General features: G+C 39.9%; 1 protein-coding gene and 1 pseudogene across 10 annotated transcripts in view; both read right to left on the bottom strand.

The window, feature by feature from the left end:
• Window positions 1-20473, bottom strand: part of CADPS2 (calcium dependent secretion activator 2) — a 485821-nt gene that overhangs the window by 171211 nt on the left and 294137 nt on the right. The window lies entirely within an intron of this gene.
• Window positions 15589-20473, bottom strand: part of LOC132211267 (60S ribosomal protein L7-like) — a 35076-nt pseudogene continuing 30191 nt past the window's right edge.

The following is a 20473-nucleotide window of genomic DNA, read 5'->3' on the forward strand; positions in this document are numbered from 1 at the left end:
TCTTACACGCACAGGATCCCTGATTCTCAGTGCACGCACACTGAGCGCCTGTGATTGCAATTCTTGGCGCATGTGCACACGGGGACCATGATTCATGGAGCGAGGCCTCACCAAGCTACAGAGACTCTGAAACGCAATTCTCGGCAAATGCCCATGGGGTCTCTGACTCCTGGCATGCTCTAGGAGACGCTGATTTTCGGCGTACACCTGTGGGGACTTTTTTTCAGCATGGCGCAGGCAGGGCCCCTGATTCTAGGTGCGAGCATTAGGCTGCACTGAGCGCTGGTGACTCTGATTCTCAGGGTGTGTGGCTCCCACCGACCCACGGCAGCCACACACCAAGCGACACTGGGGTGGCACAATACTCCCGCTGCACATAGCTCAGGCTCCCGCAACTCAGCATTTGGACCTTCTGGTGATAGTTAGAATGGGGAGACAAGGAAACAATCCCCAGAGGAAAGAAAAAGAGGAATCGCCAAGAAAGGAAATAAGTGAAACAGGCATGCAATATGACAGAAAAATAATTCAGAGTAATGGTCATACAGTTCATAAACCAGATGGATGAGAAAGTCAACAACCTATGCAAAAATCAGGAAGAAATCAACAGTGATATAGCTACAATCAAGAATGCTATGGAAGGTTTCAACAGTAGACTAGAAAAAGCGGAGGACAGAATTAGTGAATTAGAAGATACAAGAGAAAACAAGCCCAATCTGAACACCAGTTGGAGAAAAACATTAAAAAGCAGTAGGAGAGGCTAAGGGAGCTTTGGGACAACATGAAATGAAGTAACATAATAGGGGTGCCAGAAGGAAAAGAAGAGCAGCGGAATTAGAGAATCTATTTGAAGAAATAATGACAGAACACTTCCCTGATATGGGGAAGAAAAAAGTTGCACAAGTACAGAGAGTTCCAAGCAAGATGAATCCCAAAAGAACCATACCAAGACACGTCATAATTACAATGGCAAATGTCAACAACAAAGGGAGAATCTTAAAGGTTGCAAGAGAGAGACAGAGTTACCTACAAAGGATACCCCATCAGATTATCAAATGATTTCTCAACAGAAACACACCAAGCTAGAAGGGAATGGAATGAAATATACAAAGTGATGCAAAGCAAAGGACTGAATCCAAGAATACTCTATCCAGCAAGAGTATCAATCAAAATTGAAGGGGAAATCAGGAGCTTTGTGAACAAAAAAAATGCTAAGAGAGTTTATCACTATCAAGTCAGCAATGCAAGAAATGCTAAAAGGAATGCTATAAAAAGAAGAAATAGAAAGGGAGAAACACAGGCATAAAGCACAGAAATGGCTATAAACAAGTATCTATCGATAATAAACATTAAACGTAAGTGGATTAAATGCTCCAATCAAAAGACATCGAGTGACTGAATGGATAAGAAAACATGACCCAGCCCTGGCCTATTTGGCTCAGTGGATAGAGCATCGGCCTGTGGAATGAAGGGTCCCAGGTTCGATTTGGTCAAGGGCACCTGCTCAGGTTGCAGGCTTGATCCCCAGTAGAGGTCATGCAGGAGGCAACCGATCAGTGTTACTCTCTCATCATTGATATTTCTATCTTTCTCTCTCCCTCTCCCTTCCTCTCTGAAAGCAATAAAAATATTAAAAAAAGAAAAGAAAAAGAAAACATGACCCATATATATGCTGTCTACAGGAAACGCACCTCAGAACAAGGGACTCAACAGACAAAGTGAAGGGATGAAAAAATATCTATCAGGAAAATGGAGATGAAAAAAAAAAAGCTGGGGTAGCAATACTTATATCTGACAAAATAGACCTCAAAGTGAAGACCATAAAAGAGACAAGGAAGGCCACTTCATAATTCTAAAGGGGTGGATGCAACAAGAGGATATAACTCTGGTAAACATATATGCACCCAATGCAGGAGCACCCAAATACATAAAAAAGCTTCTGGAAGATGTCAGAGGAGAGATTGACAGCAGTACAAACATAGTAGGAGACTTTAATACCCCATTAACATCACTGGATAAATTCTCTACACAAAAAAGTAGCAAAGAAACAGCAATCCTAAAAGACTTAACTAGATCAGATGGACTTAATTGATATCTTTAGAATATCTCACCCCAAAACTACAGATATACATTCTTCTCAAGCTCACATGGGACATTTTCAAAGATAGACCACATATTGGGACACAGGCAAAGTCTCTCCAAATTCAAGACTGAAATCATACCAAGCATCTTCTCAGACCACAATGGCACAAAATTAGAAATTAACTACAATAAAAATAATCACAAAAATTCAAAAACTTGGAGGCTGAATAGCATAATATTAAACAATGAGTGGGTTACAAAAGAGATCAAAGAAGAAATTGGAAACAAATGATACTGAAAACACAACAATCCAAAATCTTTGGGACACAGTGAAAGCAGTCCTGAGAGGGAATTCATAGCAGTACAAACCTACCTCAAAAATACAAGAAAAAATGGTAATAAACCATCTAAATCTGCAACTTAAAGAATTAGAGAAAGAGCAATAAGAAAAACCCAGAGTGAGCAAAAGGAAGGAGATAATAAAGATCAGAGTGGAAATAAATGACATAGAGACCAAAAAAACAATACAAAAGATCAATGAAACCAAGAGCTGGTTCTTTGAAAGGATAAACACGATTGATGAACCTATAGCCAGGCTCACCAAGAAGCAAAGAGAGAGGACCTAAACAAACAACATCAGAAACGAAAGAGGTGAAATAACAACAGACCCCAGAGAAATACGAAGAATCATAAAAAAGTACTATGAGCAACTCAATTCCAACAAACTGGTCAACTTAGAAAAAATGAACATATTCCTAGAAAAATATGACCTTCCAAAACTCAACCTGGAGGAATCAAAAAATCTAAATAGGCCCATATCTATGGAGGAAATTGAAGCAGTAATCAAAAAAGTTCCAACAAATAAAAGCCATGGACCAGATGGCTTCACAGCGGAGTTTTATGAAATATTCAAAAAAGAAATGAAGCCGAAACCGGTTTGGCTCAGTGGATAGAGCGTCGGCCTGCGGACTGAAAGGTCCCAGGTTCGATTCTGGTCAAGGGCATGTACCTGGGTTGCGGGCATATCCCCAGTAGGAGATGTGCAGGAGGCAGCTGATCGATGTTTCTCTCTCGTCGATGTTTCTAACTCTCTATCTCTCTCCCTTCCTCTCTGTAAAAAATCAATAAAATATTTTTTTTTTTAAAAAAAGAAACCAACCTATCTCCCTCAGACTATTCCAAAAAATTCAAGCTCTTTCTATGAAACCAGCATTACCCTAATCCCCAAACCAGATAAAGACAATACAAAGAAAGAGAATTACAGGCCAATATCCCTCATGAACATAGACGCCAAAATTCTGAATAAAATTCTAGCAAATCAAATCCAGCAATACATTAGAAAGATCATAAATCATGACCAAGCAGTGGGATTTATTCTGGGGATGCAAGGATGGTACAATATCCACAAATCAATAAACGTGATACACCACATAAACTGAGAGATAAAAACTATATAATCATATCCATTGATGCAGAAAAAGCATTTGACAAAATCCAATACCCTTTCTTGATAAAAACTCTCAGCAAGGTGGGAATAGAAGGATCATACCTCAACATAATAAAAGCCATATATGACAAACGCACAGACAACATCATACTCAATGGGCAAAAACTAAAACCATTCACCCTAAGAACAGGAAAAAGACAGGGATGCCCACTCTCACCACTCCTGTTTGACATAGTACTAGAAGTACTAGCCATTGCGATCAGACAAGAAGAAGAAATAAAAGGCATCCAAATTGGAAAAGAAGTAAAACTGTCCTTATTTGCAGATATTGTACATAGAAAACCCCAAAGACTCCATCAAAAAACTAGTAGACTTAATCAATGAATTTGGCAATGTAGCAGGATACAAAATTAACACCCAGAAGTCTATGGCTTTTCTATACACCAATAATTAACTCACAGAAAGAGAAACTAAAAAAGCAATCCCATTCACCATTGCAACAAAAACATTAAGATACCTTGGAATAAATTTAATGAAGGAGATAAAGGACCTGTACTCAGAAAATTTCAGTGTGCTGAAAAAATAGAAGAAGACATGAACAAATGGAAGAATGTACCATGTTCTTGGATTGGTAGAATCAACATCATTAAAATGTCCATACTACACAAAGTAATCTATAAGTTCAATGCAATCCCCATTAAAATACCAATGTATACTTCAAAGGCCTAGAACAAACTCTCCAAAAATTCATCTGGAATAAAAAAAGATCCCAAATAGCTGCAGCAATCTGGAGAAAGAAGAACAATGTTGTAGGGATCACAATACCAGATATCATGCTATACTACAAAACTACTGTTCTCAAAACTGCCTGGTACTGGCACAAGAACAGACATATAGACCAGTGGAACAGAACAGAGAGCCCAGATCGACCCAAGCCATTATGCTCAATTAATAATATTTGACAAAGGAGGCAAGAGCATACAATGGAGTCAAGATAGTCTCTTCAATAAATGGTGTTGGGAAATTTGGACAGATGCATGCAAAAAAAATGAAACTAGACCACCAACTTACACCATACACAAAAATAAACTCAAAATGGATAAAGGACTTAAATCTAAGATGAGAAACCATAAAAACCTTAGGCACCATAGGCACCAAAACAGCAGACATATGTTATAGCAATATCTTTACTGATACAGCTCCTAGGGCAATGGAATCTAAGAGGAAAATAAACAAATGGAACTACACCAAAATAAAAAGCATCTGCACAGCAAAAGAAACCATCAACAAAACAATAAGAAAACCCACTGCATGGGAGAACATATTTGCCAATCTTTTTTTCCTTCTTCTATTATAATCACCAGTTTATTCTGTTCATCAGATTATTTATTCACTTGATTTTTAGATTCACTAGTTGATAGATGTGTATTTGTTGTTCATAATTTGTATCTTTACCTTTTTCTTCTTCTTCCTCTTCTTAAAGGGTACCTTTCAGCATTTCGTATAATCCTGGTTTGGTGGTGATGAACTCCTTTAGCTTTTCCTTATCTGTGAAGCTCTTTATCTGACCTTCAATTCTGAATGATAGCTTTGCTGGATAAAGTAATCTTGGTTGAAGGTTCTTGGTATTCATCACTTTGAATATTTCTTGCCACTCCCTTCTGACCTGCAAAGTTTCTGTTGAGAAATCCGCTGACAGTCGTATGGGTATTCCCTTGTAGGTAACTGACTGTCTTTCTCTTGCTGCTTTTAAGATTCTCTCTTTGTCTTTTGCTCTTGGCATTTTAATTATGATGTGTCTTGGTGTGGTCCTCTTTGGATTCCTTTTGTTTGGGGTTCTCTGCGCTTCCTGGACTTGTAAATCTATTTCTTTCACCAGGTAGGGGAAGTTTTCTGTCATTATTTCTTCAAATAGGTTTTCAATATCTTGCTCTCTCTCTTCTTCTGGCACCCCTATAATTCGGATCGTGGTATGCTTGAAGCTGTCCCAGAGGCTCCTTACACTATCTTCGTATTTTTGGATTCTTTGTTCTTTTTTTTTTTTTTTTAAGATATATTTTATTGATTTTTTACAGAGAGGAAGGGAGAGGGATAGAGAGTTAGAAACATCCATGAGAGAGAAACATCGATCAGCTGCCTCCTGCACACCCCCTAACTGGGGATGTGCCCGCAACGAAGGTACATGCCCTTGACCAGAATCGAACCCGGGACCCTTCAGTCCACAGGCTGACGCTCTATCCACTGAGCCAAACCAGTTTGGCTGGATTCTTTTTTCATTTTGCTTTTCCGGTTGGGTGTTTTTTGCTTCTTCGTATTTCAAATCTTTGACTTGATTCTTGCGATCCTCTAGTCTGCTGTTGGAACTCTGCATAATATCCTTTATTTCAGTCAGTGTATGCTTAATTTCTAGTTGGTCCGGTCTCATGACATTTATTGGCGGTCTCACCAGACTTTTGAGGGTCTTACTAAATTTATCAGTGGTTTCTAGAAAGTTCTTGAAAAACCTTAAAAGTGTGGTTTTGAACTCTATATCCAGTAGTTTGCTTTCCTCCATTTCCATCATTTGTGTCCTGTTTCTTTGTCTCCGCATTTTGGCTGCTTCCCTGTGTTGATAGAGTGGCTTTGTGTGCTAGGTGTCCTATAGGGCCCAGTGGCTCAGTCTCCCCAATTACCTGAGGTGGACACTCTTGGTGCACCCCCTTGTGGGCTTTGTGCACAGTCTTGTAGTTAAGCCTTGATTGTTGTAGGTATCACTGGGAAGAATTGACCTCCAGGCCAATTGGCTGTGAGAATCAGCTGTGTCTGCAGTGGGAGAACTTCTGTGCTGGAGACACCCCTCCGGGGCAAGACTTGCTTCAGTGGGGCTTTGGTGCTCACTGAGTCTTCCCCCTGAGTGTGTCCTTTATGGATCCGAGGAGGTGCAATCTGGATGGTCCCACTCTGACCACCGGGCACACTGGCTCCTGGATCTCTAGGGTGGTGCTAATCTAGCCTCTGCCTGAGGCTACCCAGCAGGAGCTCAGCTGTGAAGCAATGCAAGTTGCCTTGGCGCCTTGGGCCAGCTGCAGTTTGTTAGGTAATTTTCAGATTGCAAAGGGCCAGGCCTTTCATATGCAAAAGCTGGTGCACATAGCTTGGGCGGGGCGGGGGTCCTAGGGGATCAACAGGGCGGAGCAAGCAGCTATGGCTGCCCTCAGAGGCCCCGCTTCTCAGTGTCCCGGCAATTGCTGCAAGCACCTCTGAGAGAAAGCTACCCTCGAGTTCCGACCAAGGACAGACAGTTCAGTTTCTCCCGTATGAGTCTGGGTCTCCAGAGACTCGCCCGGAACTGGAGCTCAGAGCTTGAGACTCCCTACTGATTGAAAAAGACAACCGTGTCCTCAGCCGCCAGCCCTCTCCGCATGCACCTCTGTACCTCTGTACTTTACTTCCACACCGCACCTCCTCTGAGTCTCGGTATGCTTTTCTCTTTCCTGCTAGTTGTAGAATTTCCACTCAGCCAGCCTTCCTGTGGTTCTGGATGATGTCCATTCTGTCTTTTAGTTGTATTCTTGATGTGGTTGTGCTAAGCAGCAATCTCCGGTGTTTACCTATGCCGCCATCTTGGTTTTCCTATATTTGCCAATCTTATCTTCAATAAGGATTTAATCTCCAACATTTACAGGGAACTCATACAACTTAACAAAAGGAAAATAATCCAATAAATAAAATGGGCAAAGGACCTAAATAGACACTTTTTGAAAGAGGACATTCAGAAAGCCAAGAGACACATGAAAACATGCTCAAAGTCACTAATCATCTGAGAGATGCAAATCAAACAACGAGTACCATCTCATACTTGTCAGAATGGCTATCATCAACACATCAACAAATGACAAGTGCTGGAGAGGATGCAGAGAAAAAGGAACCCTCTTGCAATGCTGGTGGGAATGCAGACTGGTGCAGCCACTGTGGCAAACAGTATGGTGTTTCCTCAAAAAATTAAAAATGGAACTGCCATTTGACCCAGTAATACCATTTCTAGGAATATCAATATATCCCAAGAAAACAGAAACACCAATTAGAATGGACATATGCACCCTTATGTTCATAGCAGCACAATTTACCATAACTAAGATTTGGAAACAGCCTAAGTGCCCATCAGCAGATGAGTGGATTAAAAAACAATGATGGTACATCTACACAATGGAATACTACACTGCTGTAAAAAAGAAGGAATTCTTACTATTTGCAACAGCAAGGATGGAACTGGAGAGCATTGTGGAAGTGAAATAAGCCAGTCAGTGAAAGAAAAATACCACATGATCTCACTTATTTATGGAATATAAAGAGCATTATAAACTGATGAACAAAAATAGATACAGAGGCAAAGAAGCATCAAACAGACTGTCAAACTACAGCAAGAAGACTGGGGAGGGTTGGGGAGGGAGCTAAGAGATCAACTGAAGGACTTGTATGCATGCATCTATAACAATAAAAGCATAATATGCCAATCAACCAAATAGCGGAACAACTATCAGGAGGACCTTCTGGATGAAGCCGGGGCTGCGAAGGCCTACTTTTGCACAATTTTCGTGCATTGAGCCTCTAGTATAAGCATAACCAATGGACACAAGACATTAGGGGTGTGGGGGGTGGTGAGGGCTTGTGCCGGGGGGTAGGAAAAGCCGGGGGAAGGTCAATGGGGAAAAAAAGGAGACATATGTACTATTATTTGTAATACTTTAAACAATAAAAAAAGAATACTTCCACACAACAAAAATTTGCAAGCATATTACTAAATATTATACTTTAGTTGTCATTAGAGTGGTGGCCTACTCTTCTAATAGAAAAGAGAGTATGACAATTTACTTGCACCGAGTCCATGCTGTGAGAGTTCATGGTTTTACTTTATGATGAAAAACCATCACTAATGAATATTTGAAAAACATAATGTTATGCAGAATAGGGGAATTACTCTGTATTTGGAAAAATGACTATTACTTTTGGCAGATGACTTATGAGTCTACCTTTTAATTCAAAGAACTGGAACGATCAATCTACATGTTGAATGATAAAGCCTTTTCTCCTACAAGCCTTCATTTCTCAAGGAAAAATACAGAAAGGGAAAAAAAAATCAATATATAGAGTAGTTTCGTCCTGGAAAGGGCTTTCTTAAAGAGAAACCTCAGTCAAGGTTGAAAGAGCAATTAATGTAGGCTCAAGAATCTGGGCCATTCTGATAGAGTTCGGTTAACATGTGGCAGAAGTAATCATCCACTTGTGAAAATGATTTTCAGTTCATTCTCAAACACCTTTCAGACACTCATGATCCCATTTAACTGACAACAATACAGGCTATCTGCAGGCACCACTGCACTGGATGTGAAAACCGATAGGGACCAAATGCCCTCAGGCACTTTCAGTCATCCCTGCAGTCCTCCTGCTTGCATAAAGGGACTCTTCCTGTATTACCTTCTCTCTTTTTATTTAACTCCATAAGATTAAGACATTTTGTTTGTTTGTTTGTTTTTGTTTTCAGCTAAGGATGAGAAAAAGAAGCCGTTTGATTCCAGACAACAGTGCAACCTGGGCATTAAGAAACCTAGAAGTAAATATTTCACAGTTGGCTTTTTCTACTTCCTGAATTCTTATGGGAAAGAGAACAGAGGTGGGGGGACGCAAAAACAGAATCATCAGCAAACAAGTTATGTACCGTTTGAGGGAAATTACGAATGAAGAAAATTCAGAAGCTCCTATTGTTGAGCAAGAAATTAAAATGAATGTGCTGTATAAACAGGAGATTTATAAAAGCAAACTTCAGTAAAATGTAGAGTTCTACACTCATTTTTTGTATCACTTTGTAGACTCAATAATATAAACATTGTCACCCCTTCGTTTCCTAAATCCCATCGTCTGCTAGTTTAATCTGAGTTAAATCTCAGATTAAGTGTAACAGTCTAAGGTGTAAAAACGCTCTTAAAAACTGGCTTGCACCGTACAATCTAAAATATGAACAGCCGCAAACCGCTAAGCTCAGAAGGCCATGAACCCCCACTCCATCCCAGATCAGACTCCGAGAACTACAACTGGTCCCTCTGACAGGGGGAGGTCCAAAGTCCAATGCACTGCCACCTAGAGACAAAACTGAAGTGGGAACCATGAACATGGTTCTATGAACAGCTAAACACAAGCCAAACAATCCAACTAAATCAAACTCCACAGAGAACTCTCTTATTAACAGGGAAGTTTTTCCTACATTTACCTTTGATAACTGGTCAGCCTCCTTTCACATCTCGAAAAAGTGCCCTAATATATACTTTGTAATGGTTCATGATGTCATCAACAGTGGTGTTTGCAAAGTTATACAACTATGTAGGATATCATTCTAGTTTTGTAAAGCATGGTTTCATGTGTCTCCTCAGTTTAAATGTTCTTCAAAATATGGTGATATACTTTTTGAATCTGTAGGAGCTTCACTGCTTTGTTAAACGTTTGAGAAAGTCAGTGGACTTTCCAAGCTGCTTACAAAATGTTTCAGAAGAGGATCAGAGGCGGAAATATCCCAAGAAGAAATGAAACAACCTACCCCAACCAGGAAGACTTGCATAGAATCAAGTCTATGCTACATCCCCTAGGAAGAGGGGAGAGAGGCTGCACAGACCTGAACCCCTGGGGTTCCGGCTACGATACTTTTCAAAGAGGACACTCCACTCCACTTTACAAAAGCTCTTGGGCACCGTAAAGATTTAAACTGCAATAATCCATTTACACAACCCTAGATATTTGTGTAAGATATCCCACTATGCTTTCCTCTTCCTGAAAATGTAATCGGGCTGATAACGATAAAAGTTTCAGCAAAAGCTTTTATGTATGTATCCAAGTATATAATACTGACTAAAGAAAACGCCTTCCCTTTTGGGGCACAACATGCCCAAGCAAAAGCAAAATGATCAAACATTGTTAAACATTATATATAACATGGGTAATCCTGAGTTAACACAAATAATTTAGACCTCAGTTTCCTTATCTATTAATGGAGGTACTATCGTACCATGTTCATAGTTAGGATAAATTCAAGTGAAATATATGCACAAGATGCCCATTTTATAAACTATATCTATGCTAAAAAGAAAATCATTGAGAAGGTCATTTGGGATTCAATGTTGTTCACTGTGTGTCTTGGAACATCTGGATACAAGGAAGTACTCGGCAGAAAAGGAATGGGACTGGTGGGCAAATGTGAGAAATACTGAGCTAACCAAAGCTAAAGTCTCTATGTGAGGACTTGCAAGAGCCTGCAAAGGATCTGGACAAGGAGATGCTGAGGAGTGGGGGTGGGTGGGGAGAACAGTGCACACAGTGTCTCCAAAATCATAGAATCTTTTTCACAGAAGGTCTCGCAGGAACAATGTCCTCTAGCCTACACTTCAAGCAATTAGCAGGATTAGAGGACAACTAATGAGTCTTTAAGCAGTAAAATGATGTGACTGAGTTTTTACATTCTGTTAGGAACTAACTAATATCCCAATCATAATTAAGTATCTTCTTCACTTCTCACTTCATTTCACTAAGAATCTATAAAGATTTATGTTTGGGGGGAAAAAAGTTTTTTTTTTATGTAAAATTTGAATTCTAACCGTCATGGATCATGTATGATTCCAGACAGGCCTCTGTAATGCCCCTCTCTGATCTTAGTTAACAAGGGCATTTTTGGAGGGCGCTGAGATTTAGAAAACAAACTGCTTATCCCACATTTAAAGGAACTATTGTCATGTGAGTTATTTTCCAAGGTATTTGAATTTCTCCCAGTGACCAGCATGTTTTACAGATTCTCTTCCCCAACAGCCTTCTTCTATCTGAACTGTCACTTGAACACTCAATTTTATGCTTTGTACCAATCTCGTCTGTGTCCAAGGAGGGTGGAGATCTGGTTGAAGGCTCCAGAGACCGAGTAGTGAGATCCCCTTGCCATCATTCCAGCTCTGACCTTGCGCGTTGGCTTCTGTGTCTCTGTCCCTGTCCTTCACCCTTGTATTAAGTCTGTAAGTGGCTGTTCTGATGAGTAGCTCAATATGCCGGGCTGAAGACCCAGCTTTGCTCTTGTTCTTGCTAATCTTTCTCTGATGCTCTGTTCTTGAATTCTGGACATGTTAGTTGGTCACAGACATTTCTTTGATTGCTCACATTTGTGAACATCGCCTGTGCTGAGATCCTGGTAATTTTCTTGGCTTACTTTGACACCAAGCTTTCCTTTACAGAATTACGCAGAGTTCTCATGGCTCTTCTAATTGTTGGCGTTCAGTCTATCTTACCCCATCAGTCCCGCACGTCTTACAATTTCATCCTTTTCCAGCAAGTTAAATTTAATACTTGAATCACACATTTCCAATTTCTTCCTATCCCTCATTTCAACAATCACTTTCTCAGAGAAGCCCTCTCTGACATCCACAATAAGAACACATTTCCTTGTTACATGTATTGGGTAAGATGTGGACATTTCTCCAGAGCCACGGGCGTGGCACACTGGACTAACGTCTAATCCTGCACAAGGCCCTAAGATCTGTGAAGGCAAGGGCCAGAATTGACTCACTGCTCTATTCTGGCACCATACCTCTAGAGAGCAGATATTCCACAAACACTTTTTGGAATGACTAAGTGGCTGTTCCTAGTTTTGTCAGGAGCAATCACAATAAAAACATGATGAAGAAGGTAAACTCTAGCAAAAATGTGTATACTATATGTAAAGGTAAAAGCAAAAACCGTGTATAGACTTCAGATTTTCCATAAAGTTGGTGTGTTTACATTTATTTCATCAAGAGTATTCAAATAGTTTTGGCAGCAGAATGGTACCCTAAAGTTTAACTTAGAATGGGGGGATATTTAACAGCATAAAGGAAGCACAAAGTGACTCCTATGAAAGCAGGAACAGGTAGACATTAAGAGTCCAAGCCACAAACTATCCCAGTATCTGAAAAAGGGACGAGCAGCACTTTAGATGAGACCCTTTGACCCAGAGCTGAAAATAGTCCCAAGGTCACAGTAGCACAAGGACCTTTTAAGTCCAAATGAAATGGGAAATATTTTATGCCTAAAGATCTCAAAATTCCACCAGATATTATAATTCTCACTAATATTCATTTTTTAAAAAACTTTTTGACATGCCCTGGCTGGTTTTGCTCAGTGGATAGAGCATTGGCCTACGGACTGAAGGGACCCAGGTTCGATTCCGGTCAAGGGCACATGCTCGGGTTGTGGTTGTGGGCTTGATCCTGTGGGGGACATGGAGGCAGCTGATCAATGATTCTCTCTCATCATTGATGTTTCTATATCTCTCTCCCACTCCCTTCCTCTCTGAAGTCAATAAAAATATAAAAAGTAAACAAACAAAAAAAACTTTCTGACATATAAATATTGTTGGAATCTCTGACGAGGCTTAATACTTTAGGACCTCTTTTCTCTACCTAAGTTCTAAACAGTTGACTAAAGACAAAAGAGTTAACAAGAGGCTAAAACATCCTATAAAATAAAAGCCTAATATGCTAAGTGTCCTACCGTTTGTTTGACCAGTCGCTATGATGCGCACTGACCACCAGGGGGCAGATGCTCCAACCAGTAGGTTAGCTTGCTGCTGGGGTCTGGCCAATTGGTACTGGGCGAGATGGGCCGGACACGCCCTGGAGCCCTCCTGTGGTCTCTCCCTGGTGGGGTCCTTGGCCTGGCCTGCGCCTCTTGCAATCTGGGACCCCTTGGGGGATGTCAGAGAGCCAGTTTTGGTCCGATCCCTGCAGGCCAAACCAAAGGATCCCACTGGTGCACGAATCTGTGCATGGGCCTCTAGTTACCTTATAAAGACAATACTGCAGAGTGTTTCCTTCTGTAAGAAGGAGGCTCCTTTACTAGGGTCAGTATTATCATCAGACATACTTTCCCCACTCCAGTCACAGACAGGGCCAGATAGGATAGGCCTGCCCACATGGAGGTCCTGACGCTGAGGCATAGATGCAGGGCGAAGCAGAGAGCAGGTGCTCCCTATGGACAACTCACCTTCAAGGGCCAGAGAGGAAAAGGGCTGACCTATGCATGCCCAGTTCCTGCTCTCAAGCTAATCAACCAGATATGTTAAAAAAAAATGGGGCGGGGAGGAGGAGAGGACAGAGGGGAAAGAGAAGCCAGGGGTATTACTATCATGAATGTCCCTCAGCATGTACTGGAGGTGTAGAATAAGTACTTTCCCAAAATAGAGACGAAATAGTGAAAATGATGGGGGTGGGGGGGAGAACAAAGAAAAACAAAGAACAAAAACACAAAGGAACAATTCTCTTGAGTCCCTTTAACTTTTAACTGCTATGCGCCCAATGTGGCTTTCACATTTTTCATCTGTAAAACAGAAATAGCAACATTTGCTCTGACTATAATACGTGGTGTCATTACAAAAATCTACTGAAATAATATATGTGAAACAGCCTTTGAAACGATAAAGCACAATATAAATCATCATCATTATCATTATATTAGTAGTGTAATATTCCAGAAATATTTCAATCCAACAAATTTAAAGGAGTCTTTGGAAAGCCTGGAGTGGCAGTGATTTTTCGACTTTATCCATTTAGAAAAAAGAACCTTCCAACCATGGGGCAAACCTTCGAGGGTATCTTTTTCTGAAATAAGCATAACTATGACAACACACAAGTTACAACTAGTTCTTCCCATTCATCAGATAAAAGTAATATTGCTATCGCGTATACGTTTTATGTTTCCCAGCTACTGAATTCCTTCGGTTCTTAAGAAATTACTATTTATCAACCAGGCAAACATTCCAGACCACTATAGGAAAGTGTACTTTGATGACCAGTTTCTTTTTCCCACACATTTACTTATTTGAAGGAGAATGAATAGCAAAATACATAAAGGCAATAGTAATGAGGGGAGCATATACAATCAGGCTGGAATTCATTAGGCTTATAAAATGTTTCTCTCCTTTAACGTAAAGATTAAGAATTCATGAGGGGGGGAAAGTGTGGAAAATGGGAGATATCTGTAATAATATCAACAATAAAAATATATTAAAAAATAAAATAATCTGTAATTTCAAACCCAATTATAATCACTGCTGGTGTTAAAAAATAAGAATTCCATTCATTCATTCATTCATTCATTCATTCATTTACCTGTTAAACTATATTCACAATGCTTCTGCCTATAAATGCAGGATACAAAGAAAACTGAAACCAAGGTAATCAACAGAAATAACCGTTATCATTTACAAGACATATTCAGAATTTCAAGCCTCAGATATTTTTAGTTAAAATTGACCGCAGTGATATACCTTTGATTATTCATACACTACTAAACATTAAAGTTTTTCTGCATTAATTTGATAAAATGTCTTGACAAGTTTGATATGTGCAAAGTGAACTGTGACTTCACCTTCTTTTAACCTCTTCTTCTTACATTTCTTTTAAAAGGAAATGTTTTAAGATTACTTACTACTGCTTAAACAGTGCTACCTTTATTACCAAGTTTTCTACTTTCTTTAGCCCAGACAAAAATATTTTCTATTTTCAGGGAATGCTTGCGCCATCTACTGGGGAAATATATTATCACTTTTGTCAAACAAGATCTATAACCACAACTTTGAAACAAAATCAGGCCCTTTTCTTTCTCCCATTTTAAGGCATGTGTCAGTATAGGAAAAACCTTTTCCTCGACATAACAAAAATATTGACATTCTTTCAAATAGCTCAATATTCCCATCTTCATGGAATAACTTGACACATAAATTCACAGGCAAAAATAAAAGAGAAGCACAGATAGCGAAAAGGAGATAAGGAACCATTTTGCACCTAAGATTTTAAACCAAGTATAAACGGAGGCCTCTCCCATTTAGCCATAACGTTAGGGCTAAAGATTAGAATTCTGTCATGTGAATATGTAAAATACAAGGATTACTTCACAGAAAGGAGTTAAAGCCATTCTGAAGGTATCTCTGAATTCCTCTCTCTTCCCCTCCCCTCCAATTTTAAAGCACTCACTGCTTATTAACTGGCCAGATTACAAAAATAACTATTTTTTTTGATATCTTAGTCCATTCTTCTAATAAGTCTATTGAGCTGGTCTCCCCTGTTGTCAGCGTTTCCACCTTCCACAAAATGGGTGGCCTTTTTCTTCATTCTAGCTCTTGGAAGATAATTTGAAGAGCCACAGGAAGTTGTTTGCTTCTCTGAAGCATTTTCCAACAGCATAGATCTCACGAGTCAGATTCTCCATGCAGATGATGCTGTGTTTACCAAAAGATGGAGCAATCACTGTGTTCTGTGGGGGCAATTTGCCTTTTGTTGATTTTGCCAGAACCATGCCTGGAGATCAATACATTTACTGACTTCAGGTTCAGGTACCCCATGCAATACATGGTTTCACAATCCTCTGCATGTTCATTGAAGTCTTGTGGAGCTTAACAAAGGTGCCACTGGAGATCTGGCAAAGGTGCAGCACCTTTCCAACCTCTGGGCTCACACCACTGATCCCACTGATCCCACGGACAAACGCCCGCTTTCTTGACGTCCTAATCTCAGTTGTGTACATCTGCCTATATTCCTTGTGATAGTGTTTTAGCTCTTTATTCCTTTTTCCTTTTTGTCTTCATTGGAGGACACGTTCATTGATTTTTTAAAGAGAGGGGGAGGAGAGAGAGGGAAGGAGGGAGGGAGGGAGAGAGAAACATCGATGTGAGAGAGAACATATATAGTTTGCCTCCCAAACACAGCTGACCAGGGATCAAACCTGTAACCTAGGTATGTGCCCTTATAGGGCACTGAATCACAGCCTTTCGGTGTACCAGATGAAGCTCCAACCAACTGAGCCACACCGGCCAGGGCTAGCTTCTTCATAATAACCTTCCTCCTGGCCTTTCGAAGCAGCTTTTGGGCAAACTTGTTTCTCAGGTGCTTGATGTTCAGCTCTGCCAAGTTCCTTTGCTTTTTCTTAAGGGTTTCTGGCGTAGCAGGAACCTTCTTTTCTTCTCTTCTGCCCCTTCATGGTTGCAGCCAGAAAAAGCACTCAGATTTTTTCTTAATAAGTAACCACAATAAGATGGAGTGTAAAAAAAATCAGTACATATAAGACAATAACCTGTAAATATATATTTGTTTCAATTCTCTTTATGGTTTCACCTCTGAAACAGCAGAACTAAGTTTGAGGTCTGTTCATTTGCAGTTCAGAAGGAGTGCTATTTTTTCCTAGGAAAAAAATGGGGAATCTTGCTTGCAGGTCCGAATCATAATTACATCCTGGGGTGGGGCACAAACATATCCATGTTTCAGTGAAATGCATAAATTACTAGAAAGTTATAACTGTAACTGAAAGTTGTAACTGTAACTGGCTAGAATCGGAATCATTTTTAATTTATCAGAGGGCTGATTCCCACCCACTTTGTTTGCTCCACAATTACAGAAAAATAGACAAGAAAAACGGACTTCACAGACTGGAAGACGTATATTGGAGTCAGTGCTCTTCAGTGATATTTACCTAATATTTACTTTGTGCCGTTTAGGACAGAAGATATGCTAACCATTAACATAAAGTAGAAAAATGATGAAAAGTGAAGATAAACTACCAAGGGTGTCAGAGAGTCTCAGACGGATAATCATAAGCAAATAAATGACCCTTAAGAATCAAATAAAGTAAAATATATTTATGGACTCTACTCTAGAAAGCAATACAAAATTGTAGTAAATATTAAGGGAATTTTCAACAACTTAGTTTCAAATGTAAAAAGATTTCCAGTGAGACTTAGTCAGTTACCATTCAAGTTAACTAACCTTTTAATTCAATCTAAAAGTTTAAAATGACAGACTATAATAGAATATATTCTGTCATAGCATCCATTTTATACTGATATTTTTTCAAATAACTATTCCCAATGCATTTCATCATAGTTTTCCTTTTAACAGGTTACATTTTTAAAGATTTACTGAATTCTAGCCATTGTATTTTATACTTTACATATATTATGTCAATATAACAACCTATAAGGTAGATATAGCTATTATTATAAAACTATCATAAATATAGTCTATAACTTCTGATACTTTTAACACAGCAAAAATATTCACTGAATATTTACCAAGTATACTTCAACTTTGCCAACAGATTCACTTCACAGTTATAGTTAATTGTAAAGGAATGGCCACCACCTAATCCTATATAACAAAAGGTTAATATGCAAATAGACTGAACAGCAGAACAACTGGTTGCTATGATGCGCACTGACCACCAGGGGGCAGACGCTCAATGCAGGAGTTGCCCCCTGGTGGTCAGTGCACTCCCACAGGGGGAGCGCCGCTCAGCCACAAGCCCTGAGCCAGGCTCACAGCTGAAGAGTGCAGCGGTGGATCCTGGACTGTGAAAGGGCATAGGTTGGGCTGAGGGGACCACCCCCTGCCCTCAAGTGCACAAATTTCGTGCACCAGGCCTTTAGTATGTACATAAAACACTCACCTTCATGTATGATTTTAGCCCTTATATATAGAGAAGGTGGCCTTGATCTCAGAACAATCAGACCAAGACCACTCCTTGCATATTGGGAGGCTGCATCCTGGACTAGTTGTGATTTGGCTGTGAATGAAAAACTGGTTACTTACAGAGGCCATTCCCTGCTGGTGGCTGGTAAGGTAAGAGTCCTCATTTGGAGAGAAGAGTAAGAGCAAAATCCCAGGGCACCTTTGTGAGGTGCCAGCTAAATCAGGCCAGCCTTTGGGTAGAGCACAACCCCAGATAAACAGTCAGAATCCACCAGGCTGATGGCAAGCTTCACTGGTGTTTCTTTTTTCTTTTAATCCTTATTGTTGGAAGTATTACATAGGTCCTCCTTTTCCCCCCTTTAACCGTTCAGTCTCTCCCCTACCCCAGGACCTCACCACCCCATTGTCTGTGTCAGGGTTATGCATATTTGCATACAAGCTCAATGGTTGATCACTTCCCACTCACCCTCCCCTGCCTTCCCTCTGAGGTTCAACAGTCTGTTCATGATTCTATGACTCTGGGTCTATTTTTGATCATCAGTTTATTTGATTCATTAGATTCCACATATTAGTGAGATCATGTGGTGCTTGTCTTTCTCTGACTGGCTTATTTCGCTCAGTATAATACCCTCCAGGTCCCTCCATGCTGTTTACTGATGGTTTCTTATGTTATTCTCTGCAACAACTTTATTTGTTCTTCCTCAGCATAAAGGCGTTGGAAGTAGTAACTATTGTAACTGGCCAAACAAAAACAAGGAAGGAGCATCCAGATGGAAGAGAAAGAAAATGAGGGGCAGGCAGGGCACATCCGAGTCCTGGTCTGTAGGGAGGAAGGATGTGAGGAATACCTCTAGGGAGGGAAACCCACATCCCAGAGAATTCTCCTTCTGAACTAACACGTTAGAGCAGCGGTTCTCAACCTGTGGGTCGCGACCCCTTTGGGGGTCGAATGACCCTTTCACAGGGGTCGCCTAAGACCATCGGAAAACACATATATAATTACATATTGTTTTTGTGATTAATCACTATGCTTTAATTACGTTCAATTTGTAACAACGAAAATACATCCTGCATATCAGATATTTACATTACGATTCATAACAGTAGCAAAATTACAGTTATGAAGTAGCAACGAAAATATTTTATGATTGGGGGTCCCCACAACACGTGGAACTGTATTAAAGGGTCGCAGCATTAGGAAGGTTGAGAACCACTGCGTTAGAGGTTTATGGTTCTTTTACAGGCAGCAGGATTCTCTTCCAGCAGTCCTCACTCTCAGGAACAGGGGAACAAAGTTAACTACTTATTAAACAGGGAATTAGTATAGTCTCTATCTGAATATTATACTTAGGATTCTAAAACTGGTCTCAGCTTTTCCTAACTGTAAACTTAGGCAATGATTGGCTTCCTAATTGCCTCAAAGAATTATTCCAAGGATCAGATGACCCAGTAGGTATAATAGTTTAAATTTCAATACGTGTAAAGATATTATAGAGACGTAAAGAAACAGCAGTACTAGGTTGAAATCTAGGCCATGTCTTGACATCATCTTAAGGAGCTATATTTGAGAAATTCAATTACTTGGCTGATTTATCTATATAATAGAAAAAAAATGACTTAGCTTAAGTTTTCACTTGATTAACAATTTGGGGTGGGGGCAAAGGGTGAAAGTGACTAATCAACTAACTGTTCTGACTCATCTGACCCTGGTTGTATAATCATGGGGGGGGGGAAGTTTAATTTAAGTCTTCAGACTCATTTATTGTTCATGTAGGAGAGGAGCCTTTCCTAAGAAATACATTTTCACAATATTTCAAGCCTGTTTGACCATTTTTAACCTAATAATTTTTCAACAGTTAGAAGCTTTAAAAGTATGTCAAAATCCACCTATTCTAATTCAGTGGTTCTCCAATGTTAGCAAGCACTGAGAGCATGCAGAAAGCTTGGGAAAGCCACACTGCTGAGCCCCACACCCCGATTTCTGATTTGGAGCAGCCTAAGGACCTGCCTTTCCTACAGGATCCCAGGGGATGCTGGGGCTCCTAGTCCACCCTAACCACTGATCAGTCTATACCTACTGCAACTCCAACAAACACAAACAAAAATCTCAGCCATATGTACATTTGAAAAGGAATTTTACCTAAAAGTACATAATTAGTTAGGGTTTCCCTACAGTAGTACTCTGAACAATTTCTCTAACTGAAGTAAACCAAACAAAAGAAAACCATTTTTCTCTTTTCTTCTTGTACAGGGGTGGAGAAAAGTAGGTTTATGGTTGTTCATATTGGAAATAATACAAATAAATGATACATTAATTAATAATACAAGAATAAACTCTCGCTGACTTGCAACTGTGAACCTACTTTTGCCCACCCAGTATTTGATCATAGTGCCCCCACGTGGATGGAAAGATTATTGACAAGAAAGAAATTAGAACAGTTCTCAA

The sequence above is a fragment of the Myotis daubentonii genome, chromosome 10 (genome assembly GCF_963259705.1).
Source record: "Myotis daubentonii chromosome 10, mMyoDau2.1, whole genome shotgun sequence".
In the NCBI taxonomy this organism is placed as follows: Eukaryota; Metazoa; Chordata; class Mammalia; order Chiroptera; family Vespertilionidae; genus Myotis; species Myotis daubentonii.